General features: G+C 27.2%; 1 long non-coding RNA gene across 1 annotated transcript in view; it reads right to left on the bottom strand.

Annotated features, from left to right (window-relative positions):
* Positions 1-6183: 6183 nt before the first annotated feature.
* LOC145263672 (uncharacterized) overlaps positions 6184-13331 on the bottom strand; it is a 7414-nt gene continuing 266 nt past the window's right edge. The window contains exon 2 of the long non-coding RNA XR_013864587.1: positions 6184-8720. This is a non-coding gene — a long non-coding RNA (uncharacterized LOC145263672). The remainder of the gene's footprint in view (positions 8721-13331) is intronic.

The following is a 13331-nucleotide window of genomic DNA, read 5'->3' as shown; positions in this document are numbered from 1 at the left end:
CTTTTTCAGGTATTTCTAAGTTAGAATTGCATTTTCTTTTTCAGGTATTTCTAAGTTATAATTGCATTTTCTTTTTCAGGTATTTCTAAGTTAGAATTGCATTTTCTTTTTCAGGTATTTCTAAGTTATAATTGCATTTTCTTTTTCAGGTATTTCTAAGTTAGAATTGCATTTTCTTTTTCAGGTATTTCTAAGTTATAATTGCATTTTCTTTTTCAGGTATTTCTAAGTTAGAATTGCATTTTCTTTTTCCGGTATTTCTAAGTTAGAATTGCATTTTCTTTTTCAGGTATTTCTAAGTTAGAATTGCATTTTCTTTTTCCGGTATTTCTAAGTTATAATTGCATTTTCTTTTTCAGGTATTTCTAAGTTATAATTGCATTTTCTTTTTCCGGTATTTCTAAGTTATAATTGCATTTTCTTTTTCAGGTATTTCTAAGTTAGAATTGCATTTTCTTTTTCCGGTATTTCTAAGTTATAATTGCATTTTCTTTTTCAGGTATTTCTAAGTTAGAATTGCATTTTCTTTTTCCGGTATTTCTAAGTTATAATTGCATTTTCTTTTTCAGGTATTTCTAAGTTATAATTGCATTTTCTTTTTCCGGTATTTCTAAGTTATAATTGCATTTTCTTTTTCCGGTATTTCTAAGTTATAATTGCATTTTCTTTTTCCGGTATTTCTAAGTTATAATTGCATTTTCTTTTTCAGGTATTTCTAAGTTATAATTGCATTTTCTTTTTCCGGTATTTCTAAGTTATAATTGCATTTTCTTTTTCCGGTATTTCTAAGTTATAATTGCATTTTCTTTTTCCGGTATTTCTAAGTTATAATTGCATTTTCTTTTTCAGGTATTTCTAAGTTATAATTGCATTTTCTTTTTCAGGTATTTCTAAGTTATAATTGCATTTTCTTTTTCCGGTATTTCTAAGTTATAATTGCATTTTCTTTTTCCGGTATTTTTAAGTTATAATTGCATTTTCTTTTTCCGGTATTTCTAAGTTATAATTGCATTTTCTTTTTCCGGTATTTCTAAGTTATAATTGCATTTTCTTTTTCAGGTATTTCTAAGTTATAATTGCATTTTCTTTTTCCGGTATTTCTAAGTTATAATTGCATTTTCTTTTTCCGGTATTTCTAAGTTATAATTGCATTTTCTTTTTCAGGTATTTCTAAGTTATAATTGCATTTTCTTTTTCAGGTATTTCTAAGTTATAATTGCATTTTCTTTTTCCGGTATTTCTAAGTTATAATTGCATTTTCTTTTTCAGGTATTTCTAAGTTATAATTGCATTTTCTTTTTCAGGTATTTCTAAGTTATAATTGCATTTTCTTTTTCAGGTATTTCTAAGTTATAATTGCATTTTCTTTTTCAGGTATTTCTTAGTTATAATTGCATTTTCTTTTTCAGGTATTTCTAAGTTATAATTGCATTTTCTTTTTCAGGTATTTCTAAGTTATAATTGCATTTTCTTTTTCAGGTATTTCTAAGTTATAATTGCATTTTCTTTTTCAGGTATTTCTAAGTTAGAATTGCATTTTCTTTTTCAGGTATTTCTAAGTTATAATTGCATTTTCTTTTTCCGGTATTTCTAAGTTATAATTGCATTTTCTTTTTCCGGTATTTCTAAGTTATAATTGCATTTTCTTTTTCAGGTATTTCTAAGTTATAATTGCATTTTCTTTTTCAGGTATTTCTAAGTTATAATTGCATTTTCTTTTTCCGGTATTTCTAAGTTATAATTGCATTTTCTTTTTCAGGTATTTCTAAGTTATAATTGCATTTTCTTTTTCAGGTATTTCTAAGTTATAATTGCATTTTCTTTTTCAGGTATTTCTAAGTTATAATTGCATTTTCTTTTTCAGGTATTTCTAAGTTATAATTGCATTTTCTTTTTCAGGTATTTCTAAGTTATAATTGCATTTTCTTTTTCAGGTATTTCTAAGTTATAATTGCATTTTCTTTTTCAGGTATTTCTAAGTTATAATTGCATTTTCTTTTTCAGGTATTTCTAAGTTATAATTGCATTTTCTTTTTCAGGTATTTCTAAGTTATAATTTCACAGACAAAATAAAATCTGTTACTTTTGCATGTTTCCTCTGATCATGAGTTTCGTGTAATAAATTAAAAAAATTATAACTTTCACCAGACCAAGATGAGGTCAGTGAGGCCAAAACAAAATTATAGATTGAGTTAAAATTGTAGGTGGAGTTTATTCAGCCATTATTCAGAAATATCTGTTTAGTAATGCATACACATTGGGTTCTCCAGAAATATGCCATTTGATATGAGAAGTAAACAATCATATGTTAAATGCCAACAAACATGTCTATTCATTTTTTTCTTGCTAAAATTCAAAGCAATTCAATGTAACTTGACAATTGTTTCATGCATAAATAACTGAAAACAAACATACAACTACCTTTCATTCATGCATTAGAAAACTAAAATATCCGAAAAGAAAACTCTCGAGTAAAAAAAAATAAAGATTTCTTCATAGTCCAATCGGCCATTTTGAATTTACATTGTTGTAAAATCAAAAGAACTGATTAACTATAAAGAGATTTTTTTCTCTAGGTGATTGGATACTGTGTGAAATACATGTGAAAGTGTTTGGTACATTTTTTTGGCTTTTCGGGTGATGAGCAGCATAAACAAAAAATCCTGATAATTACATGTTTATTCATAATTCTTTGTGTACAAAGCAATTATCAAGTTATACTGAATTGCTTTGTTATTGGAATTTAACATGTTTATGTCATATATTCTCCATTGTTAAATGTTAACATTCATGAACTATAGTTTGGTCAATTAAAACACACACACACACATATATATATATAGTGACTGAAGTCTGAGGTTCAAATTTTGTGGCTACTGTGTCAGCTATATATAGTCACACTGATGCGTTTTAATGAAGATGAAAAATGCATGAATGTTTATATAAATATTAATTAAATAAAAATATCAACTCCTTTCAATGGCGAGAACTCTGATGAAAAAGATGAAGTCCCTATCAAGCTATAAAGCAAAGTTCTCTGAAAATTGAACTTCTTTTTTTTTTTTTTTTCCATGGAGGTCACCACTTATCAAGGCCCGGAAACCACTCGAGGATAAGGATTATTGGCGTGTACAATAATCAATGGGATAGTATCGTAGTAATTGTTAGTATTGGAGATTTGATAAAGTGTCTTATTTAAGAGGGCGGTTCATCAGGATTTGTTTATGTTGGACTTGAAGACATCCAAGCCTTAGACAATATATTATAAAGCCATTAACTTCTTATTCCTGCAGTTGTTGTTGATCAGGTGAAGGCGGACATTTAACACTCAATAGCAACTGAGGTCGAGGTCCAATTTGTGTGGATCAGTCACAATGAGGAATCTAAGTGAGGCAAAACATGATTATGGAAATAATATTAATGAAATATATTATTTCTAAATGTATTACAGAATATTAGTACAACATTGGTACCGTTGGTTTCAAATTCAACAAACAGGAATAGCATGTGACTCTTTTGTGGACTCTCCTCAACCTCCAGTGTGGTCTATTGCTTTTTCAAAGAGGAAAGTCCACAAAAGAGAGTCACATGCTCTGCCTTTTTGTCAGATTTGAAACCGACAATACCAATGTTGTGTTGATATACATGAATACTTATATAAATATTCTTTTATTTTTGAATTTTTTTTTTAAGCACTCTGCTGGGATTGTCTTTCACTAACCTTACATTATATATATATATATATATTTAGGTAAAAATGCACTTTCATAAATAATTGAATTCATTCAAGATGTATCACAAAAACAAATAACCTATATGTAAATCGCGATATATCCGAACAGTCAGTGAGGTGGACGAGGAGTAAGGGTTTAGGCTTCTTACCATTGAGTCTTGATTTCGAATCTTGCTAGATTCAGCCACTCTGATGAGTCATAGACGACGAAACACATGTCAGTAAAATTATATTTAAAAAAGAAAAATATATATATATGCGTAGTATGTATGCGTATCATCACAAGACAAGCAAAGAACACGTCACAGATGAAAAGTGAAGTAAATCTGCAGATATAACTCAGCCCAATGGATAGGAAGTCATGCATAACAAAGTTTAAAGATACAAAATTAAAACATCTTCCTTATTAAGGTTCCAAAAGTTTGACCTCAACCAAATTTACAGTGAAAATTTATTAAATCTCCTCCTCCTCATCATCACATATAGAAAGGTGAATCATCAATATTTTTCTATTAGTCCTGTTCAACATTTGCATTAAAACAGTTTTCAACTATATTAAAAATTACTAAATTAGTAGTTTTTATTATTTTTTGAATGGTTAGCTAAAAAAAAAAAATTATATTCAAAGATAGAAATCTATCTTACATTTTTTAAAATATAATTGTGATCCTATTACGGATCCAGTTGTCAATCTGGATTAAATAGCAAAATGTGAATGATTCACCTTCTAATTGTTCATGATGAAGAGAATAAATTTGTTTCAGAAATATGTGACCTAAAAACTTGGTTGAACTTGAATTTTTGGAACTTGTATACTTAATAAGAAATACGTCATAATTCATATCCTAAATTATATATATATATATATATATATATATATATATATATATATATATATATATATATATATATATATATATATATATATATATATATATATAATATATATATATATATATATATAATATATATATATATAATATATATATATATATATATAATATATATATATATAATATATATATATATATATATAATATATATATATATAATATATATATATATATATAATACCTGTTCACATACACTTTTTTATGATAAAGCTAGAACCCAGGTATTTATATATATCTATCTCCTCTTAATGTCTAATATATATATATATATATATATATATATATATATATATATATATATATATATATATATATATATATATATATATATATTTGTATATGTACTTATATTATATGGAGGAAGCATATTTGCTAAGTAATGGGATGCTGTCAAAAAAATTTCCAATCAATCATCCCATAAACTCATGTAGATTAAGTGGACATGTTCTCATCTTGGTTGTTGGATTCACATTTCGACCAATGTCATTTCAGAACTTTTCCAAATGCATCTTTTCAAACTTGGAAATCTTTATGTCTAGCTCAAAACACAGAATTTCAAATGTAATTTTTTAATCCTACGGTTTGATTGTTCTCATTCTGTTAGTGATGATTGGAAAGCAATTTTATGTTCAATTCAATGCAATAAATTTGACAAAATATAAAACCATGCTTTAGTTACAATGTAAGGAATGGTGTGTCAAATTTATGATATCTCTTCAGAGTCCATTCCAAGGTCCAGGGATCATGATTGCAAAAGCAGCTCATCTCTTGTTCAATTGAAAATAACAGTAAAACAATTTCTGGTGATGGTGGCATAGACATCTTCCTGTTGGACGTGTGAATCATAAGTCTTAAGAGAGATAATTTTTACAAAGGAAATTGTAGCCAAAATGAGATCACAGCATAAACGTTGCCACTTCAAGAAAGAAAATGTTAAACTTTTCGAGTCGGTTTTTATAGTGTTAGTCCCTGCACCATTCTAGTAGTCAGTTGTTGACATCTCTCCAGATACTAAATATCACATATTAAGTCGCAGAGCAGCAGAGTCGTGGACATCATACATTGGTTTAAATTTTAAAATTTAAAAGAGTGACCCTGCAATCCTCAGAAGACTTAGAACCAATAGTTTATGAGTAAATAAAAGATTCTATGTAGGTTCCTCAGTTAAACAAAGATTCCTCACATTGAAAAGATGCACTTAAAAAAGGTAGGTTATATCAGCTGAAACGTGAAAATAATAACCAAGGTGAAAATATTAGTTCAAATAATTTAATACAAAAAACAAATTATTTGTTTGCTTTGACTAAAACTTGAAATATTACTTTTCTACTGAATAACAAGTAATACTAAGTGATAGCAATAAATAACAAGTAATACTAAGTGATAGTAATAAATACGAAAACATTAGATTCTTATAAAAACATTTTAGTTGAGTGATGGTAAAAATAGTTAAGCAGCATCAGATAAAAATGAGGAAATTCATGTATTTCAATGTGGGTGTATTTTTTCACTTCTCGTTTTTGGAGGAAGTGGCAAAGTGCCTTGTTAGTTTTAAAGTTCTTTTTTTGTTTGTTGTTTTTTTTTTCAAGGGAGGGGGGCATTTACAATCAATTACCATGAAAAAGCGAAAAAAAAAATTTTTTTTTCGCTTTTTCAATGTTTGATGTGGATATTGTTATGCAACCTTGATGCAGTTCCATAAAAGACAAAAAGTCCCATAAATTGTTTCAACTTTAAGTAAATGCTGGTCATAAGTCAAGTAGAGAAAGTATGTTTTACATTAAAAGGAACAGTTTTGCACAATTCATCTGTAAATCATCCAGAACTAAATTTTAATATCTTTGGTATCAATCTAAGTTTACCTTAAAGTTGAAAATTACCTAAAAAATTCTCCATTAATTATTTCCATAGAAAATTCACAGAATTTTTTTTTTCAAACCTTACACAACATTTGTATCTACATGGTAGGTGACATATAGTGCAGGTACATGCCTGTTCATCTACAATTTATTTTTTATACACTTTTTTTCTCATGTACATTTTAGATGTTTTTAAGATTTGGCAAAAGATTTCACTTGAAATTTTGAAAGCATTTTGTATTTTTTCTATTTAGAATTTTTTTTTTTAAAGATAAGACATTTGAGATATCCAGAATATTAATGTAAAACCAATTTCAAATGGAAAAGACATGCACCAACAATGGAATAGTTATGAAATATTCTATGAGAATATTTAGTATATACTATATATTCCACGAGAATATATAATATATACTATATATTCTACGAGAATATATAATATATACTATATATTCTACGAGAATATATAATATATACTATATATTCTACGAGAATATCTAGCATATACTATATATTCTATGAGAATATATAGTATATATTATATATTCTCGTAGAATATATAGTATATACTATATATTCTACAAGAATATATAGTATATACTATATATTCTACGAGAATATATAGTATATACTATATATTCTACGAGAATATCTAGTATATACTATATATTCTATGAGAATATATAGTATATACTATATATTCTACGAGAATATATAATATATACTATATATTCTACGAGAATATATAGCATATACTATATATTCTCATAGAATATATAGTATATACTAGTAAATATATACTGCCTTTGCTTCCATTTTTTTTGCTAGCATAACATGACAAACGAATACATACTATATTACCCCTATCCCAAAGGAGAAGCTAATGCCTACAAAGATGGTACCATGACAACAGAACGGATACTACACTATTTCTCTCCTTGAATTTGCATTGAAAGATAGTCTACATTAGTTTGAAATAGCAAACTAAACAGAGCATTAAAAGATGTTACAATATCATAATCGTTTAGTTTCGGCTTCAGACAAATATCAAATCTCCATTTGGTTAGATAATAAATTTCAATTCTCCAAAACTGAGTGAATTTTTCTGGAAAATTCATTATTTAAACAATAGAAATGATTGCGTTATCACAACTGAAGAACTTCATTGAACATTCGCAAGTGAAATAACGCAATACAATCGAAGACATTGATGATATATAATCCAAACAAAGTTTGACAAACGGTGATGCACCATCTTTTCGACAAAACTGAACAAATTCCTCAAAAGTTTCAAGAGATAATGCATCATATTTAGAAATCATAACATTTTGAACGTCTATGTGCACGAGGTCTATACATGTCTAGCAACAGCAATAGTGGATGCAGTTGAGACATAATAGTATTTGCCATGAAAACATTTGATAACAATTGCATATATTTTTTAACTCTTGTAAATAGAAGAGTTAAAATGTTAATACTGAATCAAAAAGTGCTCAATACAATCAACAGAGTAAATCTAACCGATCCCCATATGATAATGATAAATAATGACAATAAATTGCATTTAGTTAAAAAATTTACTACCGTTTCATGGCATTAACTATCATAATAATCATAATAATAATAATAATAATAATAATCATAATAATAATCATAATAATAATAAATGATAAAAAAAAATCACAAAAAAAGGTCAGAAAAAAATCACAAATGGCTAATTATACATAAAGCTAGTGTAGTGCTTGGTTTCATACCTAATAGTAGCTTTTTAAAAAGTGCACATTCAGCAAGGTATCAAAAGATACAGAAACAATGTTCTATTAGTTTTTCCATAACTTTTTTTGAATTGAAATATTAATTATGTCAAGTGATTCCATGACTGAGAGTGCAATAAATTTGGAAACAATACCTTGACAAAATTTTTTTATGTTAACTAGATTATATATAAAACAACTAGGAAAAAGAAAAATTAGTGATGATTAGATAATGTCAAATTGTGTTTCTTTATTATTGCTTGAATTGGTGTAGACTACATCAATTTATAGCTTAAACAAAATGGTATGACCGTTACATGATAACATTACATGTTTCCATTATTTTTCACATTGTAATTGCACGACAGCATCACAAAACAACTTTTGCTGTCTTCATATTTGGGTGTTTTGTAAACATGTTCTTTATGGTTTCTCTAAATTTGTGAAACTATGTAGTGCTGAAAATCTGATAGAAAAATAACTGAAAACAAAAAAATGAGAAAATTAAAAATAATTTATAAATTATTGAATGAGAAAATGAGTAAAGTCTTTTCTGAAAATGAGAAAAAAAATTTAAAACAAATCATTTGTTAAATTTTTATACATTTTTTGAAATATTACTTTTCTACAAAATCCCAAATGACATTGGATTGTTATTAGGGGGGGGGGGGGCAGTAGTTAAATCAACCAGCATCAAACAAAGTGAAGGAATTTGTGTTTTTATTTTTAAATTCTCATTTTTTGGGGAGAGGAAATAAAATGCTTTTTATTTTTAGGTATGTTTTTTTCAGTGTTTTGTTTTACTCAATTATTTTTGTTTAGAAATAAAATTTACTAGCATGCTCTCACAAGGATTTGTTCCACTTAATGCTATAAGCAAAAGATTTTTTAAGCTTGTTTTCCAGTTAAGGAACAACTTTTTATTACTACTATGCTCTATCCTCAAATTGGATTATTTAAAAAATTGATCAGCCATTTTTCCGGTCACAGAAAATTAAGGTAACCGTATTATTTGAGTGGTGTATATTTTAAAATCGTTCTTTAACTTTGAAAAAGTTGGAGACAAAGTTACCTCCCTTTGATAAATCATTTTATAAATTAAAGTCATTCTAGCAACACATTAATTAAGACAATAATTTGTCCTCTTTTGCTCACTGGACATCAAACAGATTGGACTTCCTTCTAACTTCTGTTACTATGGAGAAAGTTATGCGTTGTGCTCTGCATGTGTACTTTTTTTTAGCATTAAAATAAAAAAGGATTTTCTGATTACTGTGTTTATCTTGAATGTTATTCTTACAATGTTTCAGCTGACCTTCTTCAGATGCAGCTGGTAGAACTTGGGAATCTTTATTTCAAACTCGAGAATCTCTACAGAATTTCTTATGCAATCCTTTAATCCATGGCGTAGCTTACTTTCGTTCTTTGAGCCAAGACCAACAAGTAAAAGTCATTATTGTATTTTTAGTATCACCAAGACCTGTAACATAATGGATAAAAGTGCTAAGTAATAATTAGTTCTAATTAGTTCTAAATGACAAATTAGTTAAAGATTTTAAGGGGTCAAGGTACATTCCTTTCATGAAGTGATTCTGTTCATATTTAGACGTGTCAAATAGATCTTCCTATTAGACATGTCTCCCTCCAAAGTGGATTTTTTTCCACAAAAAGGAGGCACACTGGATTAAAAACAAAAATAGTCTCACCAGCATCCTTTCATGAATGAGGATGCCACATGTGACAAATCCCAAAGTTTTCCATAGACGTAACATATTTGATCCTATTCAAAAGTCCTGATATTTGTAATGTCACTAATTATTTGCTTCCTTTCTTTGAAAGCAAAGTTAAACATGAGGTCAGTTTTTAAGAAAGGGGGGGGGTATCGAACACCTCAAACAGGGGCATTCTGGATTTGGGAACAAAAATAAAAATTGTCTCAGTTGTGACTGACGCCAGAACAGATACTCAGCTTTAATCCTAGTCTGAAGGTTTGTCTATCTGAGTTTTAAAAATGCAGTTAAAAGTCTAAGTTTGGACTAGGATCAAAGTGAAGTATCTATTTGTTCTCAATCATCAAATTTCGAGTGTTGACTTTTTGGGAATATTACCCCATTAAAATCCAAACTTGTCTCTAACTTTGCCATTTACATAGTCTGATCTGGTAGTATTGCTTTTATTGACATGCACAAGTTCAATTCTTACTTTTTTTTATTTTTAATTTCTAAGATTTTACAAAATTTTGTTCCATTTACAACTCAACAGCTTGGTGAATATGTAAAAAAAAAAAACAAAAAAAAAACATCCAACCATTTTGTTTACCCACATTTTTTATGTGGGTAAACAAAATGGTTGGATGTTTCTTTTTTTTGTTTTTTTGTAAGTAGTTATAAATATGTTTATTCCAATCTAAAGTAGTTATAAATATGTTTATTCCAATCTAAAGTGTCATCTTTTTCTCCACATAAAAAACTCATCTTTTTTCATTAATTTTAAAACAAATTATCTCCCTTCTAGTTTTAGCATCGCATGTCAATTTGCTATATTTAATATGATTTTTTTCACTAAAGCAAAAGTTGTTTCAGAATAATGTTAAAATGCATTTTACTTTAAGAAATTGATCTATTTAAAATCTGAAAAACATAAAAAAAATTTTTTAATAAAAATGTTTTAATATGAATGGAGATAAAGAAATAATATCTCAAGTATAAAAACTGTTAAAGCATTAAATACCAAATTCTTTTAAAATTCATCAATTTAACTGATGACCCAATTCATACGCAAGAATTGTTTTGTAAAATGGTACAAAAGAAGTTTTCTTAGACGAATTTCCAGTTTTATCCCCAAGTGACGCTTTTTGCAAACCTTGAAAAAGAAAATTAAAAATTATCTTTCAGATACGAAAAGTAAGCAGTTGGAACATTCTGCCACAAGATTGTAAGGAATTTCTTTTCTTCCTTCATGTAACATCAAACAGAATTTTCATCATTTTAAGAGTTTCTTTCCATTTGTAGAATAAGTTGTCACAAGATTGCTTTCTACAACATGGTCATCTGCAATAAACCATCCTCATAAGTTATATTTTTTTCATTCCATTCATTATTTTCAATCCTTTTCATCATTCAACTGGCAGTCTGTTTATCTCATTAACATTTATTTTGGAATGACTTTTAACTTTGATAATTACTGATATGTTAGTACATAAAAATAAAGGCTCAAATTCACTTACATCCTCACAAGGGCAAAGTTAGACACAAGATCAGCTTCTTATATGGGTAAACCAAACAACTCAAAAAATAAAAACTTGGATTGGGAACAAAAATAAAAATTGTTTCAGTCTAGAAAGACTTCTCTGAGCAAGGACAGAACATGTGCTATACTTTGATCCTAGTTCTACATGATTAATCAGCAGTGGTCGAGCTAGCACAGTTGTTGTCTGATTTTTGGGTTATTATTAGTGTGTAGTATCTGTTCTGTTTACAGTCAAAAAAGGTGAACACTTCCTAGAGTGAAACAATTTTTAAAAGTGCCCTCTTTTTGAAGAGTTTGGAAAATAGAGACAAACGTTCTTAAAGGTTGCTTTATTAATAGGCATTTAAAAGTTCCTGGCTCAATTTCTATTTACAGTATTTTTTTGTGTTTTTGAACAAATCTATTTTTTCTTCAAAATTCAAGTCTTAACAAATGAAGCGATCTTGTCAGATTTTTTAAATCAGATTCACACATAGCAATCTGTCGGACACAGGAAGTTTGGTTCATAACATATTTTATTAGTAAAAACATTTAAAACGATTAATTGTTCTAGTTTTTGAGATCTATTGTCCAGGTGAAGCAGAAATATTTTTTAAATACCCATCATACTTATTAATTAAATTAATTATTTTTGACATTTTAATTAAAACAGTAGCTCTCATATATTAATCTTATTTATTTCAAAAGTATATTAATCTATTAAAAATATTTCAAAAGTATATTAATTTATTAAAAATAAAAAATTATTGGTTAACAGTTTTTAAAAGTTGGCCAGACAATAATTTTCCAGATCTGAAATTGATGGTGAAAATGAAAATAAATATGTTATCTATATCAAGCGAATATCACACTACTATTAGGTTGGTGCAAAAATAATGTCCTTTTTTTTTATCAGATATATGTCAAAAAACTATTATTTTTTGCACCACTCTAATAAATATCAATAATCGTGTGTAAGAATAAACTGGGGAAAAGGAGAGTTACTCTTTCTTGAAATGTTCACCAAGACATTAAAAACCATTTGAGAGTGGCTTGATCAACAGAGATGACAAGTAAATAGCTAAGAAATGGGAATGACTTATTCAGTTAATTATAAATTATGGCTAATTAGAATATTTTAAAACAGAATCTTTTTCAAACTTAACTTAACCCTAGAACTTAGGTATATTTTAGCATGCATTAGGGAAACAAATGGTGTGTGTGTGTGTGTGTATATATATATATATATATATATATATATATATATATATATATATATATATATATATATATATTATAATTATTTATATTATATTTTCCAAATTTGTATTCAAACACAGATATTAATAACAAAGTTCATTCATATAGCTCAATAGTGCAATACTAGAGCTATAAATACTTTTAATATTTTACCGCTTCACTAGAAACAGACAATCATTTTTATGCTCATCTAAAAAAAAAAAGTTCAGTTTTATTTTCTGTACAAGCATACAATTCTAAATTATGAAAATATCTCACTGTCGGTGAGAAGGATCATCTCTAGATCGATGTGACTTTTGTTGTTTTTATGTATATTCTTATACTCTGATGAATGCCCCACTGGTATGAGACTAATAAAAAACATACATGCAGAGAACTATATATTAAAATATCAGTAAAAGAACTTAAACAATTGTATGCTTGAACTGAAGCTTTTTGAGCTAAGCATAAAAATGAGTTTCTGTTCTGAAGTGGTATATTATAAAAGTATATATATATATATATATATATATATATATATATATACACTTTATGTAAATAAATAAAATACAAAATGATCATATTTTGTAGTGTTCCTAAAAAAATATTATAGCACTTTTTTCAT

This window comes from Euprymna scolopes, chromosome 39 (assembly GCF_053919585.1).
Source record: "Euprymna scolopes isolate OS-2025 chromosome 39, ASM5391958v1, whole genome shotgun sequence".
In the NCBI taxonomy this organism is placed as follows: Eukaryota; Metazoa; Mollusca; class Cephalopoda; order Sepiida; family Sepiolidae; genus Euprymna; species Euprymna scolopes.
Note: the sequence above shows the minus strand (reverse complement) of the source record. Positions and strands in the feature narration are given on the sequence as shown.